This window comes from Rhamphochromis sp. 'chilingali', assembly GCF_963969265.1.
Source record: "Rhamphochromis sp. 'chilingali' genome assembly, chromosome: 4".
NCBI lineage: Eukaryota > Metazoa > Chordata > Actinopteri > Cichliformes > Cichlidae > Rhamphochromis > Rhamphochromis sp. 'chilingali'.
This window is the reverse complement of record NC_137948.1, coordinates 43807503-43821436: the sequence shown is the minus strand read 5'-3', so window position 1 is coordinate 43821436 and position 13934 is coordinate 43807503.

Here is a 13934-nt window from a genome sequence, read left to right as displayed (position 1 = left end):
TTGGCTGTGACGGCACACATTTGGGCATACAGAGTAGGCAAATGTGTACTTGTGATGTGCTCAGATAATTTCAATATGTGCTTACAGGAGGTATATTACTGTAGCCTCTAACTGCAATTGATTTACATGGGACACACAGACCAAGCACTATGGCTCATAATACAATTACACCTTACCTGTTTGGACTATATTTTTATATTTCATTTTTACTTGCTGCCAGGAACGTTTGGGGCCTGTTGGGTTGCACCTGCGCTCACATCACATCACAACATAAAATGTATGACATAGGCAATGAAATGACATATACTGAGATGACGTGTTAAATGGGTGGTGATCCCTAGATCAATGTTTAAATTAACACTCTCGCATTGACTCTGTCGGTTATGTTTTGCCATGCATGCTCCCTTTCCTTTGCAGCTGCGGCTGTGTTACTTTTTTTCTGCATGATGTGCATGCTGTCGGCATATGCTGCCATCAGAATTTCCGCCTCAAGCGCTGTGAAATATGTCGACCGCGCCTTCTTTCCCTCCGTCTCCATGGTGACTCGCTTAATCTGTGCTCCACTAATCGGGGCTTTATGTATCCTCGTGCGCACGCTTGACTTGGGGTTGTAGCAACTCCGCGTTGATTGAACTAATTGTTATCAGCCTTTCTGAAACCGAATATTCCGAGTTGGACAGTTCGGGGTTACTCAACCCTGAGTATCGTTTTTCACTCGGGGTTTTCTAAACTGGCTTCCTGAAATAGGGCCCAGGGCTCGTTGGGGGAGCTACTTAGGAGAGAGCTGGAGCTCCCACCGGCGCGGGATCATTGAGTTATCGTACCAAGTCAGTGTGTGTCAGCATATGTCTGTGCTGTTCGTATATGCCCGCTGAGGGTATATATGCCCAGTTTCAGCCCGGTCAGCTGGCAACAGACCAACAGCATTCATTACCGCAGTGAGTAAACCCGACTCATTTGTGTCTATTAATCCTGTCATTGAAAATCAAAACACAGATGAACAGCAGAGGACGGTTTCCTTACACCCGGCCCCGCCTTCACGGAGGAGAAGGCGTCCTCGCAAGCAGCGTTCAGCCACATCTACACTCACTCCTGTGCTGGTCGAAGACTCAGGACCAGCGGCTCTGGACGCCACAGTGAGTAAAATGGACTCTGCCGGTGTCGTAAATTCCCTTCCTGTGAACATGGACATAGAGACTATAGCCACTACGGCAATTAACAATGGAGAAACTGTAAGAGGTGTAACTGAACTCCCAGTGGGGATTTTTGGACCACCGACGGACGAATGTGGCCTGAGTGCTAATGCTGGGGCAGAATTTTGCCTAGACAGCCCTGAGGTAGTTAGCTCAGAGTCGGTGGGGTCAGAAACTGTTTGCTTTACCTCCAAAAACTCAGAAGATGTTCACTCTGAGACTGTGAGCTGGGAGCTAGGGAGTTCACAGCATACAGACCCAGATGACTTTTTGGCTCAGTCTGGCCATATGGAGACAGAAGTTCTCCCCAGGGCTTCCCCAGAGGCCGAACTGGAGGCCTCAGTTGCCTCTGGACCCCTGGAATTTGTTGAGCCAGCTGTAACATTCTCATCCTCTCCACCCTCCATCATAGCAATATCACCCTCAACTCAGTCCGCTGCCCAGCTGGTAACTGAGTCTTCAGTCCAGTCAGCCTCTCACCTTCATCCTCAGTTGGAGGTTGATATGCCTGCTGGACCACCTCTGCCATCATTTCACCCGTCTGTCCCTGCATCGCTGTCCAGTCTACCGGGAGTAGCTGCCACACCATCATCACCTCCGCCCTCTGCAGCTACTTCTCCACCAGCGTCCCATCAGACTTCAGCAACCGCAGCACTCTCGGCTTCACCATCCGCATCACCTACTCTACCTTCACCTTCCCCACCTGCAGATACTGCATCACCATCTTCACCTCCGGATCGACCATCAGTAGCTGTAGCGCAGCCGGAGGCGCTGCCGGAGGCGCTGCCGGAGGAGCTCGGCGAGCCGGTGGAGCCAGCGCCGCTGCCGGAGGAGTGGCCACTATCGAGAGAGGGGCTCGGCAGGCCGGAGGGACCCGCTCGGCCAGAGCCGGAGGTCGGCGTGCAGGATGCATCTCCACGCCGTCCACGTCCAGTGCGCCCACCACGCCGTCCACGTCCAGCGCGTCCAGCGCGCCCACCACGCCGTCCGCGTCCAGCGCGCCCACCACGCCGTCCACGTCCAGCACGTCGGGGATCTTGAGCCTTTCAACTCTGCCCCCCGCCAGAGCTGCAACGCTGGCGCCACCCAATCCGTGGCAGGCCACCAGAGATGCAGCACCGCCGCCACTGGATCAGTGGCAGGCCCCCAGAACTGTTTCGTTGCTGCTGCTGGACCCGTGGCCGCCCGCCGGAGATCCTGCTCTTCCACCAATGGACTAGAGGTAGGCCACCTGAACTGTTTTAGGGTCGTCGGGAGCCGACCCTTAGAGGGGGGGTACTGTCATGGACCCGGCTCTGGAGGACTCGGGGGTCCATGAGCAGTTTTGACTGTTGTTGTTGTTGTTATTATTATTATTATTATTATTATTATTATTATTATTATTATTATTATTATTTGGTGATGTGTGTGTTTTTCTGCACAATGCTGTGTTAGTCTGTGTCCCACTCGTATGTATAGGCAGGGTGTGGGTGTGTACCCGTGTATGTCTGCGGGTGTGGCTGGGAGGATGGAGTACAGCCACCTGCAGGCCTGATGGGTGTGGCCCTGCGGAAGGACTGGCCACACCTGAAGTTCCTGCCACACCTGTTGGTGATCAGGGCTCGTCGGGGGAGCTACTTAGGAGAGAGCTGGAGCTCCCACCGGCGCGGGATCATTGAGTTATCGTACCAAGTCAGTGTGTGTCAGCATATGTCTGTGCTGTTCGTATATGCCCGCTGAGGGTTAGTGTTGATGGCTGCGTCTATGGTTTCCCTGCAGGAGGAAGAGTGGTCCAGAAAGGCAGCACGCACGGGGTGTGCGGAAACGCAACAGCGGGGAGCACGAGCACAGACGTCGGAGGGAAGCGCCTGGAATTACCTGGAAATGTTCAGTAACTTCATTATTAAATCTAATTTCAGTTTAATAAGTTATTAAACCAGAGTTCAAGAAGTGTAATGATTACTTGGAAATATGTGTGGTAAAGTATGTGTAATAACTTTGAATCAGGTCTGCAAAATACAAAATTACTATTACTACATTTCATAGTAACATTGGACAATATTGGAAGCAGACGATGAGTAGGAATAGAAAGTGCTGCTGATATTATTTGACTGAACAGGTCGGTCTTCTTAACGTCTTAAATATGATGATACTCGTGGCTCACATACATGTGTGATCTGTATAAACATGTTGGTTGTGAATGTGTGGCCTCTGGTGTGCACACTATGATGCTCTGTGGTGTCACTAACATCATGTCTTTCTTTGCCTTGGTGACTTGATCATGTGTCTGTTTATGTGAATAAAGCACTGCTCACATGTCATTAAAATGACATTTCAATGATTTCTTCATTGTTACAGTCTGTTGTAGTGGGTGTAGTTCTGAAAACAAACATGAAATTCATATAAATGTTGGTAAGAATCACAGCAGGACATTTACATGCAGCAGGGGATTATGAGTGAATCACAGTAAAGGAATTTAAGAAGAAAGAATTGAACCACGGCCCTCATCCACATCGTGTAACGCTGCATATTCTGTCCAAACATTATTACTGATGGAAATGACTCCAGAAAAGGTTCATAATGTCCCAGAACTAAAATCCTCTGTCACGATCGGGCGAATTACACACAGTAGTTCGGCGTGCCCGTGTGGCGTGCTGGCTAGACCCAAACGCGGCGAAGGCTAGCGGTGGGTTGGAACAGACACGCAGTTATTCTAGTAACAATCAGTGCACGAAGCGTGGCTTCGGAACTGCCGTTACAGACAGAGAGCGAGCGAAGCCGGGATGAGAAAAAGGATCGAAGGGAAAAACACTCACGGTTGCTGAATCAGGCAGAGACTGACGTCTGCAAAGTTTCGGAGCTCCTGACATGAAGAGAACGATGTCTGAGCGGCGAACAGGTGGATGGCGTCTCTTTTAAACCCGGCCCCGTGATCAGCTGATCACCCCCCCCCCCCCCCCCGAAGACCGGCACCCGACGGTCCAGGACGGCGGTGGCGGAAATCCGAGATGAGGGAAGGATCCAAGACGAAGCGGGACGGCACCCAGGAGCGCTCCTCAGGACCGTAGCCAGCCCAGTCCACCAAATACTGGACCCCCCGACCCCGGGGACGGGAGTCCAAGATCCGCCGGACAGTGTAGACAGGACCCCCATCGACGAACCTGGGCGGGGGCGGGGCCTGGGAGGGGGGCGCCAGCGAGGAAGTGACGCGCCGTTTAAGCTGCGAGACGAGTAATACCGGATGGACCTTCATGGCGGGTGGAAGCCGGAGACGATAAGTCACGGGGTCGAGCCGGGCAGCGATCTCGTACGGGCCAACGAACCTGGGAGTGAGCTTCTTGGACTCGGTGCGGAGCCGCAGGTGCCTTGTGGAGAGCCAGACGCGATCCCCCGGCTGGAACGGATGACCCAGGCGGTGGCGGCGACGATGCTGCCGGGTGTACAGAGCGTTGGCTCGGGAAATGGCAGCCCGCGCCTTGATCCAGGCCTGACGACAGCGGCGGACCATCTGTTCAGCAGCAGGCACGTCGACCTCTGCCTCCTGATGGCTGAAGATAGGAGGATGAAAACCATGACAGACTTCAAAGGGCGAGAGACCGGTGGCAGAAGAGACGTGAAGGTTATGAGACAGCTCAGCCCACAACAGGTAACGAGGCTAAAGCGACGGTTGGGCGGAGACGAAGCACCTCAAGAAGCGCCCCAACTGTTGATTGGTCCGTTCAACCTGCCCATTGGTCTGAGGGTGATAGCCGGACGAGAGGCTGGGAGACGCTCCAATCAGGCGGCAAAAGGCTTTCCAGAACCTGGAAGCACAGGTGTCGCAGGCGGAAACGAATTCACGGACGTCCCGAGTCATGGAGGGCCACCAGAAGGCACGACGGAGGAGTTGGAGGGTCCTGTCGGGCCCCGGGTGACCAGAGAGCGGGGAGGAATGAGCCCAGAGCAAGGCCTCCTGACGGCACCGGGATGGTACATAGAGCCTCCCAGCAGGGGTGTCAGGCGGAGGTGGTTCGGCGGTCAGGGCATCCCGGATAGAGTCCTCCAAGGGCCACCGAAGGGGGGCAGCGAAGCAATGAGAAGATAGGATAGGTGCAGGGTCTGACGTGAGGCCGTCCTGGGCGAACTGTCTGGAGAGAGCGTCTGCCTTAGCGTTCTTGGAACCAGGGCGGTAGGCGAGGTGGAAATTGTAAGGCTCAAAGAATAAGGCCCTACAGGCCTGCCTTGGGTTGAGCTTCTTGGCAGAACGAATATGGATCAGGTTCTGATGATCAGTCCAGATCAGAAAAGGGTCTTTCGCTCCCAGGAGCCAATGCCGCCACTCTTCTAAGGCCCACTTGATGGCCAGGAGTTCTCGGTCTCCGACACCGTACCGTTGCTGTGTGGGAGAAAATTTCCTCGAGAAATAGCAGCACGGGTGAAGTTTTCCATCTGGGCCGTGTTGAGAAAGGACGGCGCCAGCGCCAACATCGGAGGCATCCACCTCCACCACAAAATCTCTGGCAGGATCAGGGAGGAGCAGGACGGGGGCCGTAGTGAACCGGTGGATAAGGTCTCGGAATGCCTGTTTCGCGCCTGGGAAGAGGCAGAAGGGCTTAGGCAGGTTAGCTGGTTTGGTGAGGGATGTCAGTGGGGCAACAACGGTGCTGAAATTGCAGATAAAGCGCCGATAGAAATTGACAAAGCCCAGGAAGCTCTGTAGCTGCTTAAGGCTGGAGGGCTGAGGCCACTGGGTCACGGCTTGGACCTTTTGCGGGTCCATGGTCAGGCCATTGGAGGAGATGGTGAAGCCTAGGAAGGTGGTGGACCGCTGATGGAAAGCACACTTCTCCAGTTTGCAGAACAGCTGGTACTCGAGCAGCCTGCTCAGCACATGGCGAATATGGGTCCACTTCGGTGTGGGAGTAGATCAAGATGTCATCTAAATAAGCAAACACCCACCAGCCTAGCATATTCCGCAAGACATCGTTGATCAGATGTTGGAAGACAGCAGGGCTGTTGCAGAGGCCGAAGGGCATCACCAGGTACTCCCAGTGCCCGTTAGGGGTGATGAATACTGGGCTCCATATTAAACCCCGGTCATATGCTCAGGCGGTGACCGCTGACAGCAATGAGGAACCTGGAGAGCTTGACATTAGCTCCACGGAACAACAGGTGGCTGCTTTCCTGCGGTCCAAAGGGATTGCCCTGGACTGTAACTCTGTCGAAGCATGCCACCCTCTTCCCAGGAGGAACGGCAACACACCGGCTATTATATTAAGGTTTGTAAATCGAAAGCACAAGATTACGCTGCTGAAACAAGGAAGAAAATTAAAAGGATCTAATGTCTTTATCAATGAACATCTAACCAAACACAACGCTGAAATAGCCTGTTACCCACCTCTGTGGGTTTAAAGTAGCTCGCCGGCTGGTAGCTTGGAGCTCGTCGACTGGAAGCTCCCCACTTCTGTGGGTTAGGTTTGGAGCTCTGGGTAGCTCCCCCAGCTGGGTCTAGGGAATAAGTAGCTCATCTACAGAAAGACTGGCAGCTCCCCTTATGATAAGGGTTCCGATCGCGCGAATAAGTGTGAATGTGAATGTATGTGTGTATTGTTTTAATTAACGGAGCAAGCTGAATTTTCACGGTCCAATAAGAGACTGAGCTGCTCCTCCTGTGTTTTTTCTTTTACTGCTGTTCACTGACGTGCTGGTGAGTTGAGAGAACGGTCGAGTTCCGTCTCGTAAAGTTCACACCGCTTTTGGAAATAGTCCGAAAGTAGAAGGGCGTGTGAGCAACCACTCTCGTCTCTAATACCAGCGAAGGTGATAGCAGCTGTATTGTGTATATATTACTTAAACAAAAATAAGTAAATACATAAATAAGATGGGTAATCAAGCAAGTGAAATTAAAACTCATTCCTGCTGACGAGCAGTGGTGAGAAAAGAAAAGTCCAGACGCCGGACAAAAACAGTGTCTGTAAACTGAGAGATTTAAGAAAACAAAATATAAACAGTCAGAAGAATAGAACTCAACTGCCAGTTTAGTAAAACCAGAAGACGAGACACTGTGCAGTGCCCACAACCCTTTTAGAAAGCCATCACTCATTCCTGCAGCCGCATCTGCAGCACCACCCATATCAGGAAGAACATAATAATCCCTTATTAAGTGAAAACTAGAGATCAAAGTAGTTTGAAGTAGTTTAAAAGGGTTGAAAACAGACCCCACTGAGTAGATATAAATATAAAAAGTACGAAATAAAGATGAACAAAGGGAAAATTACAGTAGAAATTATCTTTAGAGTATTCGAAATTAATAATAGCAAGGATAACAACCTGTAAAGTGATATTAACAATGAAACACAGTTGGCATGATGACCATGCCCAGCATGTATAAAATGAATATAAAGCAAATAATTCACACGAAAATATTTTAATAAAATAAATAAGGTATATTAAGGCTGTGTCACTGTTCAGCCAAGGACAGTGTGTGAAAAGGTAACTGTCTCCACCCTGGGAAAAGGATGATTCTGCAGGTCATCTGAAGCCCTTGATGGATACAAAATAAAATATAAATAATATATTATAATAGAACTGCCTGGTCCGCCATGCAACAGAGAGAACAAATGTGACCACAGATTGGATGAATTCTAAATTATCTGTTTGCTGAATAAGACGATCCTAACTAACAAATTGGCTCAGGAGTAGTATAGTGGTACACACTGATAAAATATTATAATATGCTATTGCTGTTATATAAGACAAAGGATAATATTAACAATGACATAATATTAATATGAAGAGGCACCTTAATCGGTTATGATGTGAGGTGGATAATTGTTAAGCAGTAGTCTGCATCAAGCTTAAGGTTTGCTGAAACTCAGTGTAATGACATGTGAGATGAAGACAATACAGAGAATAACTAAACTAATGAAGTGCATAGAGGCACTTGACCAGCTTGAAACCTATCATTCTAGAATGACACATTGCTGAGATATAGAGCACACCTATAATAACAACCAATAAGCAAAACCCTGTAGACAACAGCTATAACTACAGGATTGAGAAGCTGAATTAAATATGTAGACACTGCTAAGCTGATGAGCATGTTACACATTTTCTTTTCTTTTTATTTATTTGTTTCTTTTAGAGCAGAAGCTGTTATTCTGCCCAAAGAAAGACTCTAGGTCTGACCAACCGTTTCAGTCATGGGCAAAAAGATGTCAGTCAATAAAATTCTAAAAGATAATTTATTGACGAAAAATATATCAAGAGATAAAAGATAAAACAGTCCAGTGTCCCACTTATGAATTGTATAAAAACACACAGTCCCAAGGCCAGAGCCAGCTATGCCACACGGCCAAGTTGCACCCCACATGTTGCCTTTAACAGGGTTAGAAGTTGTCCTTGGAGACCCACCACCCTGCAAGCATATAGTCAGTGGTCACTCAAGCCTCTGGAACTCTGCTGCCTTTAGGCTGTGGCATATAATAGGCCCTGGACTGCACAGAGAGACAAAACAACACAGCAGTGTTTGTAGTGTGGGCTAGATGTAGACCAGTGTATCAGTGCAATCAAGTACACCTGCCTCTAATTAGTCCAACCCCATTCCAGCCATTGGCTCACCAAAAATGTGACAACCACAAAACCACTCCCAACCCAGTGGAACTTCACACAATAATATGGAGCTGAATTAACACAGGCACATTAGTCTACCATGTTACAAGCTGCATGCTATTACAAGCCAACATATGCAGACTTCTGCCTTGTTCGGGTGGCAGCATTTTTTCTTTTTTCTTTTGTGTCCTGACACGTTTATGTTTTTTGTTTTTGTTTGATTATTTTGTTGGTTTTGGAAACGAATTTAAACGAACTTGTGACCATACTTGAGAATCACAGTGACACATAGTGATTAGGCATATGATTGAAAAATGCCTAGGTTTAGAGCTGTGAGCTATGAGCTGTGAGCAATGCAAAGTTAAATATATATATATTTGTATAAATGGGAAACAACCCTAACTTGAAAGTTTGAAATGTGTGAGATCCATGACTTGTTTGAAGAACTAGAAATTATCTAAAAATGCCTTAAGTGAAAATGTAGAGTTGCATCTATTCTCCCAAACCAAAAAAAAAAAAAAAAAAAAAAAAGGAGAAGAAGCATTCTGTAACTTAGAAATAAGGCTGACGTGTTGACAACAGACTAAAACACTAATTCGCAGGTGGCTATCAGGAACAGAGAGGCGAGCAAAGTCACAAACACCAAGGCTGCAGACAGCCACGCAGAAACAGCAGATAACATAGAGACAACGCCTGCTAGAACCGTTTTGAAACCTCAGCAAAACAATTTGTCAGAACGTGCATGACGTGTCAAAAATATAATGCTCAGGGAAACCTGAGACCACACAATCCATATGGACTTTATTGAGCTAAATGAATGCCAAGGGTAAAAATACACCCTAGTGGTTATAGATGTATTCTCAAAGTGGCCAGAAATCTACCCAGTGAAAAAGGCAGATACAATTTCAGTAGCAAAATGTATGTCTAAGTTGTAGGAAAATAAAGAGATGATTGTAAATGACGAAGAATGTAATGATGTCTATCAAGTGTCTTGCAGATCACAGCCCGGTGACTGGGTTCTGATCAAAGTGCTCCAAAGGAAAAACTGGAGCTTGCAAAATAGCGGAACGATCATCAGTGAAGCCATCTAAACACAGCTGACGGCAGGCTTGCCCACTTGTTGTGATCTCGCCCGGTGGAGGGGTCAGCTTTCCTGGCCGGGGGGTCTACTCGCGACAGGAGGGTGTGTCCCGTCGTCATGAGGTGGTGGCTCTTAATAACTGCAGTGGCCCTGACCATGGCCGGGCTCCTCATCTTTGCTTCCGTGAGGGACAATAAGTCACGCTACATGGAGAAAAGGCAGACACTGTATGACAAAGGAAAGTACACCAAGTTTCCCCATGGCTATGCCACTAATTTCTGGTGGCAGTTTATGAACACTACAGCTTACTTGAATAATAAAACTGACTGCTATGCAAATACATATACACTTTCTGCCCACCAAGGAACGAGAGGAAGTGTATGGACTGTTCACTCAACGAAACCTGTGCCAGTAACGCGACACTGATGAGCCTCAACTGTCGCTCCAACTACAGCTACCGAATGATACTACAAACAAAGACTCATTACCAGACAGGATGTGCACGGACGGCACCAAGCAGTAAAGGAACCAGAGTTTCGCATCTGAGGAGGAGTGAAATTCTTACAGAGCTTGATCCCCGGCATTGGAGTTGCCGAGGTGCGGGATCACGTGGAAATCAACCGATATGCTCTGCTACGACACATCAACTTGACTAAGACCCTGGGAACCGCCTTAGCAGGAGAACAGCAGGCCATCAGAACGATGGTGCTGCAGAACAGACTGACTCTAGACCTGCTAACAGCATCACAAGGAGGAGTTTGTAAGCGGAGACATTTATGAAGCTTTGCAGAATTTGACCATTCTGCAGAAATATGTCACTGACCACACATCTGGAGCAGCTACACCGCCATGTCTAAGAGTAATGATTTCAAAGATGATAACAACTACAATGACTGCTTATGTTGCCATGCCTCAAGAAGAACAGCATCCCGTTGCAATTCTGTTAGAGGAGAACTTGTAATAACTGCTAATGAATGACGTGGTGATTAAAAATGACTTGTCAAGTGATCACGCACTGATTAAAACATTAGTAGGTTATGCAGGTTTTCATCCTTTTATTTTTTGAAGTTTTCATCCTTGTATTTTTTGAAGTTTTCATTTTACATATTTGGTTTTCATCATTTTTAAATACAAAGTTTTCATTTTAGTTTTCATCCTTTTATTTTTTGTAGTTTTCGTTTTAAAATATAAGGTTTTTATCCTTTATTTTTTGTAGTTTTAGTTTTATTATTTTTTCTTGTTTATTCCACTTGTTATTTCATTTACTATGATTTTCATTTACTATGTTTTTCTTTTTATTATTTTATTTTGTTTTAATCTTTAGACCAAATGACTTCCATTTCTGCTATGCTGACATTTTGAAAATTAAAAAATTGCTTAAGATACTTAATAAATAACCTTCACAGACAATTGTTGTATACATTTAAAATAAGTTAAAACAGGAGGGAATGTTACAGGAAAAATGATTCTATGTTTCTTTACCTTCTTTTAAATGTTCTATGATGCCTTTTGTCTGCCCTCTGCCTATGGTTAGATTAGTTTAGAATTATCTTTTTAGACTTTCCCAGCAAACACATCTTGTTTCTGGGACATATTGTTTTAGATTGTTTTATCTTCCCTAGCTCTCTGCTGACGAGACTAGCACCATATATGGAGTTGTTTTATTTTATCTGTTTATTATTTGTTATCCTGTTCTCACTGTCTCTGTGCTCTGTGCCTATAAAAATTACCAAGCCACTGTGCATGGTGTGAGTTGTTCTTAGCAGCTCACCCGTGTACACGTTTGATAAAGAAAGTAACTTTGTCTCATTGTGTCTTTATTTCTCCTGGGTTTTTTACAGAGTTTTCCCCCAACATAGCCAAAAAAGCGCGACACCTTAAGAAGCTGGGAAAAATCCAAGGCACTTGGACGACGAACTGCAAAATATTCATTAAACTAAACGGATCACCAGAGGAAGCCAAAGTTCTGACCATTAAAAATATGGCGGATCTCGAAAAATATCAGTGAGCAACACGATCTGGACGGCAAACAAGGTAACAGACAACCACACACTCACTTATGACACACACTGGAAGGAAGAACTCAGATACATCTGGAAGAATCAGCTGCATCAGTCAGACAGTTGCAGAATATGATCAATTGGAACTGAAAACATTTAACTATATGGATCACAATACACATGACTTGGAATATGAAATAGATCCAGACAACAACTTTTTCTCATCTAACAATAACAATTGCTGCTACTATACAAATAAAGACTACAATCAGAGGATTAAAACTGAGAATAAATGATCAATTATCCACTTTAACTGTAGAAGTCTCTATGCTAATTTTAGTCATATCAAAGAATATCTTAACCAGTTTTCACATCCATTTAGTGTCATTGCCTTATCAGAAACTTGGATCAATATGGAAAAAGGAACAGACTTTGAACTGGAGGGTTATGAATTCACATTTATAACTAGGCGAAACAAAGGAGGAGGAGGAGTGGCCTTGTATGTGGACAAATCCTTGAAATTTAATGTGGTGGAAAAGATGACGATGGTGATTGATAATGTACTAGAATGTAATACAGTTGAAATTTGTAAAGAAAAAAGTAAAAATGTGCTCATTAGCTGTATATACAGAGCTCCAGGTAGTAGTATTGAGACATTTAAAGACTGGATAGAAGAAACATTTATTGAAATAGCTCGCAAAAAAGTTTTCATTTGTGGAGACTTCAATATTGATTTGCTAAACCCAAATAAACATAAAACCACTGAGGAATTTATAAACACAATGCACTGTATGAACCTATTCCCTAAAATTACTAGACCTACCAGGATCACATCACATTGTGCAACTCTCATAGACAACATTTTTACAAATGACATTGAAAATAAGACTGTAAGTGGACTCCTGATTAACGACATAAGTGACCGTCTTCCAATTTTTACAATCTATGATAGGAATTACAAGATCAATAAAATGGACAGTAAAAAAGAGTAAGACGAGTAAGAACAGAAGAAAGAATGAATGCATTTAAAAAAGATTTATTGAAAGAGAACTGGGGTGAAGTATATCAGGAACAGGACGTTAATAGTGCTTATATTAAATTCCTTAGAATATTTACATTACTGTACAATACCAACTGTCCAATAAAGCAATATAGTAGGAAACAGAAATATATGGACTGTCCATGGATAACAAAAGGTCTGCAAAATGCATGTATAAAGAAAAATGCTCTATACAGAGAGTTCTTAAGAACGAGAACTAAAGATGCTGAAATCAGATACAAAAGATATAAAAATAGGTTAACTAATATACTTAGATTTAGTAAAAAGGAATACTATAAGAAGCAATTAGATATAAATAGAAATAATATTAAAAGGCTATGGGAAATCCTGAACAGTGTTATAAAATGTGGGACTGGACAAAAGAACTATCCCAAGTATTTCATTTGTAATGACCATGAAGAATACAATATGGATGTTGTGGCAAATAGTCTCAATGAATTCTTTGTAACTGCTGGACCAAATTTAGCAAGAACAATCACTGATCCTGGGAAAGCACAGGAAAAACCCGATACACTGATTGACAGAAATCCATATTCTATGTTTCTCACAGCCGTTGATGAAAATGAAGTTCTTGAAATTGTCAAAAAATGTAAAAATCACAAATCTTTGGATTGTAATGATATTGATATGATAGTGGTTAAAAGAGTCATTGAGGCTATTATAAAACCATTTACATACATCTGTAATTTATCATTTCAAACTGGTCGATTTCCAGACAGAATGAAAATAGCAAAAGTTATACCTCTATACAAATCTGGAAACAAACACCATTTCACAAACTACAGGCCTGTCTCTTTACTACCTCAAAATTTATAGATAAACATAAACTACTCACTGAGAGTCAGTACGGATTCAGATCAAGCAGATCAACATCATCGGCACTATTAGAGTCAATAGAATACATCACAAATTCCATAGACAAAAAGCAATATGTGGCTGGGTTATTCATAGACTTGACAAAGGCATTTGACACTATAGATCATGATATATTAATAAGAAAACTGGAACGTTATGGTGTCAGAGGGGTAGTT